This window comes from Mus caroli, chromosome 17 (assembly GCF_900094665.2).
Source record: "Mus caroli chromosome 17, CAROLI_EIJ_v1.1, whole genome shotgun sequence".
Classification (NCBI taxonomy): Eukaryota; Metazoa; Chordata; class Mammalia; order Rodentia; family Muridae; genus Mus; species Mus caroli.
Genome location: NC_034586.1, coordinates 42,921,679 through 42,927,142, shown reverse-complemented (window position 1 = coordinate 42,927,142; position 5,464 = coordinate 42,921,679). Strand labels below are relative to the sequence as shown.

At 44.3% G+C, this 5,464-nt stretch overlaps 1 protein-coding gene across 1 annotated transcript in view; it reads right to left on the bottom strand.

Moving 5' to 3' along the window:
- Xpo5 (exportin 5) overlaps positions 1-5,464 on the bottom strand; it is a 41,439-nt gene that overhangs the window by 29,129 nt on the left and 6,846 nt on the right. The window lies entirely within an intron of this gene.

Below are 5,464 nucleotides of genomic sequence, written 5' to 3'. Positions count from 1 at the left end.
TCTCTGTGTAGCCCTGGCTGTCCTGGCACTCACTTTGTAGACCAGGCTGGCCTCGAACTCAGAAATCCGCCTGCCTCTGCCTCCCGAGTGCTGGGACTAAAGGCGTGCGCCACCACGCCCGGCTGTGAGCAACTTTTAACATTGGCAAACAAGAGACTGACTGAGGGAGGACCAGGTTAAAGAACCAAAACTCATGAATAAAATGTTGCCATCTGTGTACAATTACAGTAAACCATGCATTCCAAATTAGTAAATGTCCAAACAAAATAATGGCTACTTTACATAAATATGTAAAAATAAGTTGATTTTTATCCAAAGCATCAAGTTCTAGGCCAGCTAGGTGACATACCGAGACTCTGTTTCAAATATCTAAAACCCGTGACGACAAAGGAGAAATAACACAAGGGGCATGCATGGCTTCTGCAGTAGCTGAGAGCAATTATCATTAGTCATCAAGGACCTGAGTGACAACAGCTGGGCCTACCACTCACCTTCCATCCAAACCGTCTGCCACGACCCCTGAGCACTGCAGGCCAGGGGTGGGACCCAGTGAGCAAGCCCAGTCACTTATTTACCTGTGTTCACAATTTAATACTCCCCCTAACACAGACTGCGAGGGGACATGAAGAAACTACTACGAGGAGCCCAGAAAGTCACAATACCAGCTCCAGGTGGGTGGGGTGTAGCTATAATCTGGGGGCAGTAGGGTGAAGAGTTTAACATCAACCCTGGGCTACACGAGCTCTTGTATCACAACTGCAATGGAACCTGCACACTAAAGGGGTGTGTCCTCGTCCTACACAGAAGCGAGAAATGGGACACAAGGCACAGGGAGGGACCTTCATGTGTTTATTTCTGACTTATGTTCAGGCCATCAGGAAGCTGAGCTGTTCTGGCACACACTCCACTGAGTGCAGCTAACATGCTGAAACCCATGACAACAGTAAGGACGGCTGCTAACGAGGAGAGCTCACTGGAAGCAGAGCAAACAGAAACTGTTTTAAGGAAAAGTGAAAAAGCCCCCAAGAGGATGAGGGCTACAAGGGAATGATACCCAGAAAAATAATTTCTTCTTGTTTTTTGAGATAGGGTCTAGATAGCTCTAGTTGGCCAGGAACGCACTCTGTAGACCAAGCTGGCTTCAAACTCTGCCTGCTTGTGCCTCCCGAGTGCTGGGACTAAGGGCATATACCACCACACTCACCTGAGAAGATCATTTTCTAAGGTCTACTAACTTATTGGTGTGTGTGTTCTAATGTAACTAATGCGGACATCAATGGACAAGCCGAGAAAGTTTAGCTGTCCCATCTACCAAGGGGTCTCAAGGTCAGCCTCAGTTGTCAGGTGTGTCAGCAAGGACCCTTACCACTCAGCTACTTTGCTGGCCTAGGAAAGAATTCTCATCATATACTGTTGTAAACCTCTTCATATACTTTAATGTACAAAGTGTGCCTTGCCTGGTGTTAAATAACTGTTCTATGTTTGAAACTACTTTTGAGGCAGGGTAGGTCTCACACAAGGGCCTTAAACTCTATCTAGCTGAAGAGAACCTTATATCCTGATTTTTAAAATTAAAAAATAATTTTTTTTTTTTTGCCATGACCACCTAAATGCCACACCTGTCATTTGAAAATGTTAAGAGTAGCTGGGCATGATGGCTCATTCACTTAATCCCAGAACTCAGAAGGCAGAGATGGGGTGGATCTCTGTGAGTTCAAGGCCAGCCTGGTCTACATAGTGGGTTCCAGGACAGACAGAGTTATATAGTAAGACCCTGTCTCAAAAAACCAAATCACCACCACCACCACCAGCACCACCACCACGAGGGGTAGGGCGCACGGGGAAAACACGGGAGATGGTTCAGAGATGTGCCTTTTTGCTATATAAGCACAAGGACCTGAGTTAGGACCTCCAGCACACACATACACTCTTGTGTGGTGTCTGTAACCCCAGTACTGAGCGATGGACACAGGTGGATCCCCAGAGCTTCCGAGAGAGCTAGGCTATCAAGCTATCAGAAACAGTCTGACACACAGTAAGGCAGAGAGCAATAGAAGACACATGACGCTGATCTGTGGCCTCTACACCACTCATACATGCATGTGTATCTGCACACACGTGTCTGTACCATCTACCTATACAAGCATTTACCACATGCATCATACAAAAAAAGAAGTTTAAAAACGTCTTTTAGTTTAGGCAAACGCCCCCAGCTACACAATGAATTTGAGGCCAGTCTGGGATTTATTAGACTGTCTTAAAACAAGAATCAGTATTTGTACTTAAAAGATTGAAAGAAAAGAATCCTATTTTTCTTTAGGAAATGTAATCCCTAGGAGAAAGTGAACAATTTTTACATATGGAGGACTCATCTGTACCTTCTATAAGACGGGTTAGTTTCTTTTTCTCTTCTTTTCTTTTTTGGGGGGGTGGAGGGGGTGGGGTTCCAAGGTAGGGTTTCTCTGTGTAGCCCTGGCTGTCCTGGAACTCACTCTGTAGACCAGGCTGGTCTCCAACTCAGAAATCCGCCTGCTTCTGCCTCCCAGGTGCTAGGATTAAAGGCGTGGGCCACCACTGCCCGGCTGGGTTAGTTTCTTTAAGGAGACAGAAGCAGGTCTGACATATTAAATTAGGACTCAAGATAACTCTTCCTGAAACAAATATACTTTTAGAGTCTAATAATAGACTAGTGATGTTTCTCAATACATACAATTTTTTTCCTCCAGAGACAAGGTCTCACTGTGATGGTTTGTATATGCTTGGCCCAAGGAATGGCACTATTAGAAGGTGTGGCCCTGTTGGAGTGGGTGTGGCCTTATAGGTATGGGATGTAAGACCTCATCCTACCAGCCTAGAATTCAGTCTTCCACTAGCAGACTTCAGATGAAGATGTAGAACTCTCAGCTCTGCCTGCACCATGCCTGCCTGGATGCTGCCCTGCTCCCACCTTGATGATAATGGACTGAACCTCTAAACCTCTAAGTCAGCCCAACTAAATGTCCTTTATAAGACTTGTCTTGGTCATGGTGTCTGTTCACAGCAGTAAAACCCTAAGTAAGACATTCAAATAGCCAAGGATGACTTTGAACTTAAAATCTAGCTGCCTTGGATGTAGCATCCTGTCCAAATTGAGATGGATCAGTAGGTAAAGGCCCTGCTGCTAAGCCTGACTCCCTGAATTTGATGGCCAGAGCCCACGCAGTGGGAGGAGAGAACTAACTCCCATAATCGTCCTGTGCCCTCCATGTGTGTGCCATGGCACGAGTGTCCCACCTCATGAAATAGTTTCTGAAAACAAAGTGGAAGAACATTAAAGACTCATTATCAGGGCTGGAGAGACGGCTCAGCAGTTCAGAGCACTGGCTGCTCTTCCTGGGGGCCTGGTCCATTGCCAGCAACCACAAGGTAGTTCATACTTATTTGTAAATCCAGTTCCAAGACTTCTGACAGCTTTACACAGACACCAATGAAACATAAAATAAAAATAAGTTACATATTAAAAGAATACTATGGTTGGCTGGTTTCCATTTTTTGTGTTCTAGGGAATTAAATGTGATTCTTCTGCTCTAGGCCACCCTAGTAACTGGACCTACGGCCTTGTGCTGCCATACCTGCCTCACTTGATACTTGGAGGAAACTCAGGCTTCTTGCATTTTAGGCAGATACTCTACTAACTGAGCTACATTCACGTGTACCTTGAGATGGTCTAATTCACAGACTGGCCTAGACTCTCCTGCTTCAGCCTCCTTACAGGAATGCATTACAACAAGCACACACAGGCTTTTAATGCAGTACCTTTTTTCCTTTCCTTTTTTTTTTTCTTTTTGTAAAAAGTAGTAATTTTAAACATACGGGTATTTTGCCTGCATGTGTGTGTCTGGATACCACAAGCATGTCTAGTTCCTTCAGAGGCCAGAAGGCATCATCAGATCCCCTGGGACTGAAGTTATAGGTGGTATGGGCCACCATGTAGACAGGTACTGGACCTTGAACACAGGTCCTCTAGAAAAGCAGTCAATGCTCTTAACCAATGAACCATCTCTCTGGTTCCATTTTTACTGCTTTCTCTTGAAAAAATATTGGAAAGGCATTCTGAAAAAAGATGAGTGTGAATTCTACTTCAACTATTTATTGGAGACAGGATTTCTACTCTACTCTCTGAAGCTTTAGAGGACAAACACTCTGATTTTGGGATTGCTTTGAGGATTGAACAACATCACACACACACACACACACACACACACACACACACACACACGCACACAAGTACATACACAGTGTATTTAGTTATTAACTAATCCTAGTTGCTTATGGGACCTTTTGGCTATCATTTATTTTAGTATCTAGACCTTTTAAAATAGAAGGGGAAAAAGAAAGAAAGCATTTTACTTCTACTCTTTTACTTTTTTGAATAATTCTTTGAGGGGTTCTGATTATAGGATCATTTGCAGCACCCTTTAGGATTAACTTTCTCCCCCCAACCTCTTTCCTTTGCTCTTTTTTTTTTTTGAGACAAGGTTTCTCTCTTCAGCAGCCCTGACTGTCTGGAGCATGCTTCATAGACCAGTCCAGCCTCAAACTCAGAGACCTACTTGCCTCTGCCTCCCGAGTACTGAGATTAAAGGCATGCAACCACTACACCACATTAAAATTTTCCTTGTAAAATATTTTTATTTTCATTCATGTGAAGGTGCCTGTGTGAATACACACCATCTATTTATTGGCAGTGGAGGCCAAAAGAGATCAGGTCCCTGGAAATGGAGTTAGTCAGGAACTGCCCTGTGGGTGCCGGGCAGCACCACAGGTCCTCAGCTCTCTACTGAGGAGCCATCTCAAGCTCCAGGATTAACTTTCAAATGCCTTCTGAAAAATGGCTTCTAAAATATGATAAACATGGGAAAGGCAGCACTGTTGAAAATCCCTCTAAGAACAGAACACCATGCATTGCATAGTGATGACTAATAGACACTGTAATGAACCCAGTGCAAAAGGAACAGGACCACGGGAATAGTGATTTATCAGGACCTAACCTATCAAAAATCTACAAGGTTCCGCTTGTTGTTGTGAATTAATATGTACGGAGATTTTGCTGGCATGTATATCTGTGTACCAAGCGTGTGTCTAGTTCTTAAGGCCAGAAGAGGGAGGGTATCAAAGCCAGAGCCTCTGGGAATCGATTTACAGATGGCTGTGAGATACCATGTGGGTGCTAGGAATCAAACTCAGGTATTTGGTAAGAGCAGGCCGTGCTCTCAGCTACAGGGCTACCTCTGCCTAGACTTTTAACTGACAGTTTTAGGCTTCTGTTAGTTTTTAAAAATGAAGTCTCACTGTGTACCCCTAGTTAACTTGAATCTCATTAGTATACCAGGCTGGCCTGGAACTCAGGAGATGAGCCTGCCTCTGCCTTTCTATGCTGGGAATAAGGGAGTGTTCCACCATACCTGGCTTTTTTTTTTTTTTT